Raw genomic sequence first — 12914 nt, forward strand, 5'->3', positions numbered from 1 at the left:
TAATCCATGGCTTTATTCTCCAGGCTAAGTTCACATCCTCTTGGTTGAAAGCCAATTTTTAATTGAATTCAGTTAGTTTAATTGGCCCTCAGAGATGTCTATAAAATGTGCTCTCCCAGATTTCCTAGCAGAAGAGCTTTGTCCCGGGCCACATTCCCAGGCAGACTCCAAACTGCCATGAAGCCTGGTCTGGCCCAACAATGACTCTTTAATTCAGTGAGATCCTGTGCTGTGTATTTCAATTCTAATTTAGAATGAATTAAAATCTATTTAAATGGATAGCATTATCTCTTAGTACTCTTGATGGAAACCCATCTCAGAATATTTTATCTCTTTAAGGTAGTGCAAAGTGTCATACTTTACACCCTTAATTCTGTATCATCCATTTTATTTCCCTTTATACTTGAATCCTGCACTTCCATCAGTTTTCATTACCCACATCATGGCACATGTCTGCGACGTGCTTTTCAGAGATGAAGCATCAAAGCTGAAGTTTGATACTCAAAGGTAGTTTTAATAGTCCAAAATTCTGTATTTCAAATCAAAGGACTGAACTTTGAATCAGGTTGCTCATGGAAGCCGGTAGGGATTTGCCATTGTTGGGAAAGCTCATGTGATCATTCGCCAGCAAAGTATTGCAGATCACAAGTTCCAATGTCTTATAATATCTCTAATAATAATTACCATCATAGAGGAATTATTACAATTTGTGCTTCATGAAGTAGAGGGCTGGAGGTGAGGCACAGTAGTAAGAGTCCCTGAAATAAATGCCCAATACAGGAGAAATTTGTAAAGTAGTCCCTTCCCATGAATGTGATCAATGATGCTTCCCTCCCCCCTCTCTCAGTGCCCCTCTCTCTCTCTCTCTCTCTCTCTCTCTCTCATGAGAGGACTGGAATTGTTATTTTCATTTTATAGGTCAAGGACCAACAAACTAGTGCCGGTGGGCCGAAGCCAGACTGTGACCTGTTTGTGTCAATAAATGTTATTGGACCACAGCTACCACCAGCTGTGTATGGTTTATGTCTACGTTGGAGCTTCAAGGCCAGAGCAAAGTAGTTGTGACAGACATACAGACATGGTATGGGCCACAAACATACAGCTTTTACTACTGTACCCTTTATAGGAAAAGTTTGTTGGGCTTTGCTATAAATGCTTTATGGAAAGCATATGAAGTGTGATTGGCATTCGTGTTACTGTATGAAGAGGCTCTTCATGTTCACATGTGCCATTTAATGCATACTGTATTTATTTTGATGTGTAACTTAATGCAGAGTGTATTCATATTAATATGCAATTTAATGAAATTAAATGAATTGAATGAAAGTCTTTGAATTCTATTTAAATGGCGTTTTTCCTCAGTGTCATACGACAATTAGCAAGAAATGATTGTATCAACAATATGAAGGTTTATGACGTGCTTTTTTACAAGAGGACAAAAAAGAATATTTGAAAATACAGTTACTTAATTACATGAAAAACATAAGGAATAGAAAGGACATAAGGAGCAAACTGAGGCATCATGCTTCATAGCTAGGAATTTACAATGGATGTTCACCTATGTCTACCTGTCAGACCCCAGACAAGGGAACAAAATGAGGAAGAGGAGGGGAGGAAGAGGATGAAAGAAAGAGCAAGTGAGGGAAAAGAAGAGAGGAAGCAGAAGAGAGGGAGAGGAGGAAGAGTGGAGGAAGCTGGACTAGACTATTTCTTGTGCTAAAATCCATCCTCTTACCATCTTTCCTTCTAATTCTTTTAAACATGGCCTCCTCTGTGAACCTCTATAAAAATTAAATTTAAAATGGGAAAGATTTTTTTTGTTTGAAAGAACTTTTGAAAATATAAAATGCAGAGTATATTTGTTTAGAAGAGTCGGAAGGTAGACACAAACTGTGATATATTGAATAGCTTCATTATCCTATGAAGTGTACTTACATGATGAAATTAAGAATTCTGTCAAATATTCACTAATGGAAAGGAACATTAGCACCCCTGGAGAGAGGACTCTTGGGGCATGGGACCTACAGGAAGATACAAATAGTCTTCACTCTAATGCAGATTCCCTGTAGCTTGTTAGGATGTACTCGTTCACCCATGGGTGTGTGCAGCTGGATCCTCACTCCGAGGCTGGTGCATCGAACAGAACAGACGTTCTTGCTCTCCTGGTGCTTACCTCACTCATGTGCTGGTGGAGCAGGGAGAGGGTGGACGGCCACAGCTCCACTCCCAGCTTTTCACTGGTCAGTTGGAGATGGGTCTCATGGATTTGTCTTCCTGGTGTGTTTTTGAACCCTCAGACCTCAGCCTCCTGAGTAGCTAGGATTGCAGGTGTGAGCACCAGTGCCCAGCTCACCTTATTTTTTTCTAACAGATATGTGCAGGTCAACAATGCTAAGTGTAAATCAAGAGTATGTTTACTTGGTTTTTATATATCCCCCTATTTTCATAGTGTTAATTGACATCATTAATCTGATTTGATTTGTTACACAAGCCTAGCATTCGCTATCTTCATGATTTCTCCCCATTGTCAGATCCAGGGAGCACCTTTCCTCACCTGGAATGGTCTGGATGTGAGGCTTTCTCCTCCTGCTTTGTGGTTGCGTTTCTCCTCCTGTTGTCCACGTCCCACACAGCCCCAGGTGGAGGAAGATATGAAATGACACCATCCTGGTGACCAACTAGTGTAAGGCTGGAGGCCTTACACACAATGTCTGCCTAACCCATCGACTTTAAGATCAGCAGAGGACCCCTGGTAAGCCTGACCTCATCCGTCTTCTGAGCCTTCTGAGGACAGTTCCAGAAGTCTGAGAACGAGGAATCAGACAGCTGAGTGCGTGTTTGAGCCAAGCTCTGTGGTGTGAAGCTCCCAGGCACACTGACCACCTCTGGGAGGATCACACAGGAAGCGGCCTCCAGAATCCCTCGGGCCTGAATTCTGTGCCTGCAGGGAGCTCAGGGCAGGACCTTGCACACCTGTAGAAGAGCAGCTTCTAGACTCTGAGCAGAAGAACCAAATAAAGCACATCTAGAGTGCAGACAGACACAGCTCTGAGCTGTGGCACTTGGTCTCCTAGTCACACGCAATGGATGGCCCTTAGCATTCATTTCCATTGCCACGGACAGATTAGAAACGAATTCCTGGCATGTCCACTTTCCCAGTTCTGAATAGTTATATGTTCACGGAGTTCAAGCATACAAGTACTTAGTGTATTTATAATATGATTTAATTGCATAATTCAGATATCAACCTCTTCCATTTACTTTGCAAAGATTCCTGGATGATTTTTCAACACGGCATGTCAATTAAATGTAGATTTAAAGGTATTAAATATAAGATCAAAAGGTATTAAGAAAGGGAAAAATGCTGGGAGGAAATTATTCATAATATGGAGGTGAATGTTTACTAAAGATTCACTGAAGACACTGATTTTAAAAGATAAACATGATGCTTTAACTTTAACATCAAGTTTCTTTAAAGTCGACTTATGAAGATGGTTTACAGAAGGTAAAAAAAAAAAAGAAATGTTAAGCTAGGCACTGGTGTTTCTTGGTCTCACGGAGGCTGAGATCTGATGACCCTGGTTCAAAGCCAGCCCAGTCAGATAAATCCTAAAGACTCATCTCCAACAGAATAGCAAAAAGTGGGCAGTAGAGGTGTGGCTCAAGTGGTAGAGAGCCAGCAATGAGCCAAACAGTCTAGGGAAAGCTTAAGGTTCTGAGTTCAAGCCCCAGACCAGCACGGAGGAAAAAGGAAAAAAAGGCAAAACGGTCTCTATCAATGGAAGAGCTTTGACGTGAAGGAATACGATCAGGTTCTCAGGTTTTTCAATGGCTTCCCATCCAGGAATTCGACCCAACGAGGTCTCTTCAGCAGGAAATAGAGAAAACAGCTAAGGAAACCATTGCAGACAGACACGGGAGCAATGGGAAGGCGCAGGCCCTGCTGTGGTCAGTGCAGTGCGGCCGTCCTCACGGCTGCCCTGGCCCAGGTATCACGGGGACAGGACGGGACGGCACAGAACGGGATGGGACAGGACAGGACAGGGCAGGACGGGCGCGTTTTCTCCTGGCTGCACAGGGCTGGATCGGATTCTCTTCCCGGCGCGTTGAGTGTCCGTGGTCCAGTGTGGAGTTTTTCCTTCTGGTTCTGAAGCTTTCAGTGCGATTTCGGAAAGGCGTCTCCCCGTGTCCTCCTTGAAATTTTGGTCAAAATATAAAATATTAGTAAGAACTCTGGGTGCCCGCGGGACCAGCTCATTCTCAGCTCAGGTGTCTCCGCCTGGCAGAGCGGCTACTCGGCTGCCTGGCTGCCCTGCTCCCCGCCGGGCTCTGCGCGCCGAAGCCCAGGCCCCGGCGTTCCCGGGCCCTGCATTCCTTTGGATGAAGCCCTGGCTCCGGAACTCCCCACCTGGCTATCTTCACGCGGGGAATTGAGTCCTTGGCACAAGTGTGGTGCGTGGAGCCTCCTGTGCCCTGCGCTGCGCCCTGCCAGTGGAGGGAACGCAATGGTCTGTTTTCGCTTGGGCTGCGTGGACTTTCTGGTCTCCGAACGAGGCCTTGGCTCTTGGAGCTGTATTTTTGGAGGGTGCTGCTTGTGGGGTCCGACCTTCGAGGTCTTTCCATGCCCGAGGCCCCCCTCTGTGCCCCCTGTGGGCTGGACTTCGGAGGAGAGGACCCAGGCTGCACCAGAGGTTTCCCTGCGCCCAGGTTGCGGTGACCCGGGGCCCACGCGTGGACCATCTTCTCCACGAGCTCCCCCTGCTGCCCCCCCGCATTCCCGGTTTGGTCTGCGTTTTCTGGGCAGTTTTCCCACGCGTGTTCATCAGGGCCTGCGATTTTCGATTTTCTTCTTTTTGATATAATGTTTGCCAGCATCCTAACTGGGCAGTGCTAATCTCATAAAAGGTGAGGGAATTCTCTTCAGTCTGGAACGTTCCACAAGAGTTCTCGGGGGCTGAATATCCTTTAAATGTTGGTAGAATTCAGCAGGGAGAGCCTAAGGTCCTGAGCTTCTCACCGATGAAGACTTTCCGACCAACCCAATGATCTTAACCATGATTAGCTTGTCTTTGTGAATTGTTCTTGGTCAGTTGTTTATGTCCAGGAATTTAAATTTGTCCATTGCTTCTATCTTCCCTAATTCATGTGTACATAATCGTTCATAATAATCTCTTACGATTCTTTGCAATTCTATTATCACTAGCCATGTATTTTGTTTTCATTTCTGAGTTTACTTCTGTAAGTAATTTCAGTTTTTACAGCCCATCTAAAGGTTTGTCAGGTTTTTAAAAAAAATTCTGTCATGTATTAATTTGTTGGTTGATTCATCCATGAAACAAGAAGCAAATTCTTAATTACAGCACTAAATGTTTTCCGAGTAATATATTACTCAAGACTCAGGACTGTATGCGGTGGGTGCGGTAATGCTCATTAGGAAAATGAGAACTTGCTCACAGTGATCATGGGCACAGACACAGTGAGGAAGCAGAACGGGAGCAAAACCCAGGTCTTCCCGTTCCCAGGCTGTGAGCTTGTGTAAAGACAGGAATTCATATCTCAATCAGGTTCCCTCTCTGCACCCAAAGCGCTCTTTGGAGAAGAACACAGAGATGCAGAAAATATTTTTATAAATTAAAAGCAAGCAAGGCTACTTACGCTGCTTCTCTGATTGCTGTTGTAGTGACTACCTATCAGACAAGAAAGATGACACACTCTTGCAAAAGCGAATGCTGGGAGCTGCTTAATGAAGGCGGTGATTGTAGCAAGGATATGAGAAACAGAAAGGGGGACAGCAAGTGATAAAACCCCTGAGACAGTCTAGATTTGATCGTTGCACAAATGCGACGGCTGGGAGAGAGGAGAATAAGGCCTGATGGGGAAGAATCTGAGCTAGTGCAGAACTTTTACAAAAGGCAACCTGTACAATTGAGGAGGGTTGGCTTTCGATGAAAAGATTTTTATGAGCTTGGATCATTGCTCAGGAAACATGTGTTCCTTTTCCCTTTGATGAAATAATACTTCCTTTTCCAATGCAGATTGATCTAGGCTCTGTCCTCCTGACCATCCTCTGCACTTGGACACCTGACTTGTCGTGACATTGGATTACGGTAACCGGGGTACAACAAGCAAGTTGGGAAAGTGGCTGCAGACAAGAGGCTCTCAGTGCGGCTTCCAAGGGGAGACAAGAACCAGGCCATCTGCAACCATTGTTTGAAATAGATAACATAGATGGAAGAGAAATAAACGCTTACTTGGGGGCGGGGGGCATTGAGATCTTCTCATTTATGTAACAACAGACTCTGAATGCTACATCCTTTCATTTTGAGGCAATTTAAACTATTTTACAGTTTTGTCCTGTTGTGCTCCCCACCGGTCTGATGAGCAGTGTGTATCCATGTGGATTATTCGTTAAGATGCGGCACTAGAAATTTATTAGCTCATTTATTTGGATTGGACTGGGAAAGGAATAATTGCGGAAAATCCTAGTTGATTACAAGCAAATTCTGTCCTTAAATTTAGAATAAGATGGCAGTTTGTCTCCAAGGTCTCAATTTTACAGCTTATTTTCAATTTATGGAAAGAAGTCATCAGTCTTTGGCTCTGAAGGTCAGGTTAGAAGGCTCACAAGGATGTAACTTTTCTAGGAAACCATACAAGCCATCTATAATCTATAATCAGAGGTCTCTTGATTCTTTTAGTAGAAATATAAAGACAAACATTGAGTTTATAGTCCGCGTTCTTTTTTATTTTTTATTTTTGGTGGTTGTGGGGCTTGAACTCTGGTCTTGGATGCTGTCCCTCAGCTCTTCAGCTCAAGGCTAGTGCTCTACCACTTGAGCCACAGTGCCACTTCTGGTTTTCTGGTGGTTCATTGGAGATAAGAGTCTCACAAACTTTCCTTCCCATGCTTGCTTTGAACAGTGATCCTCAGATCTAAGCCTCCTGAATAGCTAGGATTACAGGCATCAGCCACCGGCACCGAGCCTCATCTTTCTTAATTAGAAAAATATACTTTTCTGAAGTCTTAATATTTTAATAGTGTTTATCCACAGCAAACCCCACTTAAAAGCAATCTTCACCATGACAGAGAAAATGACCAGTCAACCATCAGAAGTTTCTAGAATTCCTTTCTGTTTTGTTTTATTTTGTTTGTCAGGGAGTTGCTGTGGGCAATAGATTCAAGGCAGGGAGAAAATTAATGTTTACTGTGCCCTGTATTAGATTTTCCTACCTCAAGTGATAGTCTCAAATAATACTTGCTTAGTTAATAAGTCCGTAAGGTAATTGAATTTCTGATGATTGGATAAATATGCGATAGCAGACTGTGTTTGGAATAGGTTCGTTCGTTTCCTCAAGTCTTGGTGTCAGCAGTGCAGTCTGGGTGCTAGTTCCTGAGGGCAGTTGTGGCATGGCCTGTGGCCTGTGTGAGTTTGTTAGCCTTGTTGTGCAGGGAGGAACAGGTTCACTGGGGGTAGCTTTGGAGAGCAAGGCAGCAGGGACAAGTCCAGAGTCCCTGCTGGAGCCTGGTCTCCAGCCCCAACCACCAGGTGCCTTCATTTCAGCCCAGCAGAGCCTGTGTTAGAATCATGACCCTAAAACAGTACACTCACGCTGACTGCATTGCCCATTGGTAGCACCATGGTCGTTAAACCATTGGGAGGAAACCACGGCCACAGGTGTCTGGTTCCCCTCATTTGGTCTATCTGATCAGAGAGGTTTTCATGATGCTGCTCACCAATTTGACGAAAGAGGCAGTGCTGCTGCTTTGCATTCCTACACGAAGGGCATTGCCGATTGGAAGGCTCACAGTTCGCTGTGTGGGCAGAGGGAACCCATTCCAGAACCAGCACATCCAGACAGAGCTTGGACCGTAGCGATGGTGGCAGAGTCCAGCCGGGGTGCGCACATGCCCGGGCTGAGTACAAAGCTGCGCCTCCGTCCACGTGAAGAGCTGACTGTGGGGCTGGTCCAAAGAAGACAGGATAAAACGAGACAGAACAGCATCATTCACACACACACACACACACACACACACACACACACACACACACACACACACACACACACACACACAATCTTGTTACCCTCGTCTCCATAGAAACCTAGAAGGCAAATTTCTCCAGCTGGCACATGGACTTGGTATATGAAATAAATTTCTCTTATTTAGGAAAGGAAGGAGGGAGATCATTAAGAACATTTCAAAATACCTGCTGCACAAAAATAAGGTTATAATTAGAAGTGATTAACAAATTATATTTCATTGGAGGTTAAAACTCGATGCAAAGAAAAAACTTATCTGTTTATCCTTAAGACATACTTTGTTCCTAAAGTAGTTTACTTAATATTTCAAATAAACCAGTGCTAATCTTTCGCTCTAAGTTAAACAGAAAACAAATGTAATGGCAGAATAAATGATATGTCCAGTTATAATCCTTCTAGACACTTTTTCTCAAGTTCAAATTTTAATTTAATTTTTAAAATTTAGTTTGTCAATGAAGCACTTTGTGCTAAAATTACTTGAACTGGTTTTTTTATACATCGTTAGCACACATAAGTATTATCAATCTTCTCTGTCATCCAAGTGAAAATAAAGTCTGCTAACAAGTCTGTATGGTCTGGAGCTTTTAATAAAAATATTTTGATGCAATGAATAATAATAAGTGTGGTATTTATTATATTTCACAGGAGTACTGTCACTGTTTTTCTTGTGAAGACAATCAATACAGTTATCTGTCATTGTCATTCCTATACAATTTATATACCGTTATCAATTATGAATCTTTGTTCAAAGTTTGACCTAACATAATATTTGATCCGCTCCCTAACAAAAATAGACCAATGGTTACACATTATTTCAAGGCTTGAAACTCTTTATGGGATTGGTGCCTGTGGCTCATACTTATAGATGTAGCCACTCACGAAGCTGAGATACAGGGGATTGGTGTCCAGTGAAGGCAAAACTACAAGATTCCATCTCCAAAATCCATCTGCTGAGCAAGCATGAGCTTCTGAGTTCAAATTCCAATCCGAGCTCCCAACACACACACACACACACACACACACACACACACACACACACACACACAATTAGCATTATGAAAAATATATATGTCCTTTGCCACTGCGAAAATCTTACCAAGAAAATTGTCACAGAAGAGTTATTTACCATTATCAATGTCTCATGTATACCAAATCAATGTGCCAAATTAGAGAAGGAGGCCGCAGGGGAGGAAGAGTGGGGGGAGGAACTTCCTGTGCTAGTCTAGAGTCCGTGTTTCGTCCCATTTAGGGAAATGTCTTTAACTTGTGTTTGTTTCAGAATGCATCTGCCAAAATATGAAAATAGACTTACTTTGAAGGTGAAATTGTTAAAAATAATTCGTACCCGTTTGTTTTCTTCTGCAGTGAATCTGTGCTTGTCAGCCATTACCCTGCTACTGAACGCCTCCCTGCCATGTCCCCTCTGCAGTGAGGCTGCGGCCTGCACCCTGTGTGGTGGGAACAAGATGGCTCTTGTGGAGAAGTCTCCAACTGGCCAAGACTGCGTGCGGAATGAGGAGCTGGCAACTCAGCAGGAAGGAGCAGCGGCCGCAGTTCTCTGGGAAATAGGAAAGATCAGGGTTCAACGCCAGCCCTGGCCAAATATTAACCAGATTCCAGGAGTCTGTGAAAGGAAGGAACGCAGTCTGAGGTCTTTGTGAGTGAGACCTGATCCCAAAAATAAAACTAAAGCAGAGCGAGCAAGGAGTGGGGGAGGTGATTGTGGGCCAGCATCTGCCCAGAGAGGTGGGGCTCTGAGTTCAAATCCCAGTCCTGCCCCCAAATGTAAAGCTAATGGAAGAAACAAAGGAATGTATCTTTGGGATCAAGAAAATACTGCCAAAAGGCATAGGATAAACATTCAGCCGCTGGGAGTCTAAACATGAAAAAATTGTCCTTAAAGTATCTAAAACCCCATTCCCTCACCAAGTCATCGGCTTTCATGACATCTTTGAGAGTGCAATTTAGATTATATGTTTATGTTTAGATTATGAAAGACAATTTGTAAATATGTATCTATTGTGTTATTAAGAAACACATCAACTGTAGAATGGTGTTCACCTGTAATCCTTGCTACTGTGGAGGTGAACACTGGATGACTGGGGTTTGAAACCCACCTGGGAAAAATCTGTAAGACTTCATCTTCTAAATAACCAGGGAAAACCATGGCTGAGGCATGGCTCAAGCAGAGCAGCACCAACTGAGCAAACAAGCTGAGCAGGTCTGAGATCTTGAGTTCAAACCTCAGTCTCCGAGCACAGAGAGAAATACAGTAACTACCACAGATCCCATTCTTACAGCTGCACACTCATATGTGTGCGTTAATGGGGACCATTGTGTTATCCAATCTTAAAGAATACAAAAGGCATTTTAAACTAAAAGCCTGAACAGTTTAACTACCAAAAAACACAGTGTCAGAGACACTATACAGACACACCTTGCATTACCATTTTTTTTTAAACAAGTATAGAAGTGGGCCATGATTTGGGGGAAGGCACAGGTGGACAGAAGGGGCGCAGGGAGGGACCAGGGTGGCTTTGATTTCAGCCCCGTCCAAATAGAACACGCCTCACAGTGTGCTGCATCTTCTTTCTTTGAAAGCCACAGAAGAAAACCAGTGGTCCTAATTTTAAAGATCAGTGTTTCACTTCAGCTGTTGCTGCGTTAAATGTTCGTTTTCCCTGAACTCATTTCCTGATATTTTATTTTACTGCCCTGCGTGGTCCAGAAGATTAAAATCCGCTCCCAGCAGCCCGCAAGGCCTGCCCGGTCCAGGGCACCCACAGGTGTCCACCAGTGAGGGAGCTGCAGCTGAGCTCATCTTTGAAGGTGATGACTTCACAGGACGCAGGAAGGCTGGGCCCTGGTTTCCATGGGGCTTATGGCATTCAACATTGTCTGGGGACTAGGCAGTGCTTGAGGAATGGGTGCTGGGGTTACGGCGTTGACTCAGGAAGAACTCATGTCCTGGCCATCTCTCCGTGTCCACAGAGCCATTATGACAGGGGTTGATGGTGGGAGGGGTCCCCAACATTCCCCCAACCCCCTGACAGCCCCTAGCCGGCCCTTAGCCCTGCTGTCAAGTGCGGGAAAGGGGAGGCCAGCAGAATGGCAGTGCACAAAGTTTCCCATGTGCATTTTTTGTGCTCGTTGCTAGGCAACTAAATTTGTTTTGCACGTATTCTTGGTGGGGCCGAACTTTCTATTTTGGGTGTGTTTCTTTCTCACGGATACTGAAATGTTGAGATTAAGCCAGGACCACGATTTTTATAATAGATACTCGTGGTGGCATGGTAATGAGGTAATTCACGCTCTAACTCCCCTTGGGAGGAAATCCCGAGCTGAGCCTGAAGAGGTTGTGCGGGGTTGTTTGAGAGAGGTGCTGAGTCTGGCTGTCATAGCCAGCCCTGCCTCTCCTGTCCCCGCCCTCTTCCTGCTTTACCTGTGGACTGGACAGCTTGAGTTAGGTTCTGCCAGCAAGGTTACATAGTTAAGCCAGGCACGGTGGCTCACACCTGTCATCCCAACTACTCAGGAGGCTGAGATGTGAGGATCACGGTTTGAAGCCGGCAGGGCAGAAAAGGCCAGGAAACTCTTATCTCCAATAAACTACTCAGAAAAAGCCAGGAGCGGTGTTGTGGTTCAAGTGGTAGAGTGCTAGCCTTGAACACAAAAAGGCTCAGGGAGAGCGCCCAGGCCTGAGTTCAAGCCCCAGGAATAGAAATATATATATATATGTATGTATGTATATATATACATATATATATATGTAGTTGTATATTCTCAAATCTTTCTCTCTGAGGGTCTATTGTTGGAAAATTAAAACCCTTTCAGTTTTCATGTCAATGATGATATTTGTATGCACAGTCTTTTGAGATATTGAACAATGAATTACTAATGCTAGCCACAGAGGTTGTGTGTGCAGGTTATAAAGCCATGCAGCTTCCAGTGTCCTGTGTAATTCTGGCTTTGTTATTTCCTGGCTGGGAGAATAAGACCCTGCTCAAGTTCACCATGGAACCTGCCTATGTCCTGGAATATCCAGTGGGGCTGGTTGACAGGCCTGGGCAGCAGGAAGCCCACCTTGGTCACACCTAGTACTTCTGTCTCTAGTTCTTATTTTAATGAACTGTTTTTTTGTGGGGTTTTTTTTTTTTGGTTGGCCGTGGGGCTTGAATTCTGGGCCTGGGTGCTGTCCCTTAGCTCTTCAGTTCAAGGCAAGCACTCTACCACTTGAGCCAGAGTACCACTTCTGGTGATTAATTGGAGATAAGAGTCTCATGTGCTTTCCTTGCCAGGGCTGGTTTTGAACCGCGATCTTCAGATCTCAGCCTCCTGAGTTGCTAGGATTACAGGTGTGAGCCACCGGCACCTAGTTTGAAGTCTCTTCTTAATTTTATTTTCCAATAACATCACTGTCAGAACAATCTGCACACAGGAATCATTTATTCTAACACTAGTGGTTTTTTTTTTATGATTACTTTCCCTAGGTTTTATCTCATTTCCTTCTCAGCCTTGCCTGGGTCCCTGTACTCTGGTGAGTTTTTCCCCCTTTTACTTACATGTTTTCCCCGGGTTCTCAGGAAGCCTTTTCATGTTGCTATGCAGTCACTGGATTTTTCTTTCACAGAAGAACTCATCCCTGATGTTTCTTTCTGGCTGGGTGTTATCATTTGTTTTCCTGCACCACCAGTGTATTTTAATTTTAACTTTAAACCCCATGTCTTACCTTTGTCCTGTAGCTGTGCGAAGCAAGTTATTTCCAAGTACTTGTTCTGTTTCCCACAACACTAACTTTGTGAAATTGTATAATCTCACAGTCAATCTACAGGAGATTTCCCTTTTCTCTCACAGCTCAGATTTCTTCTCCTTAT

Source organism: Dipodomys merriami, unplaced genomic scaffold, assembly GCF_024711535.1.
Source record: "Dipodomys merriami isolate MVZ:Mamm:240054 unplaced genomic scaffold, mDipMer1.0.p SCAF_8, whole genome shotgun sequence".
Lineage (NCBI taxonomy): Eukaryota > Metazoa > Chordata > Mammalia > Rodentia > Heteromyidae > Dipodomys > Dipodomys merriami.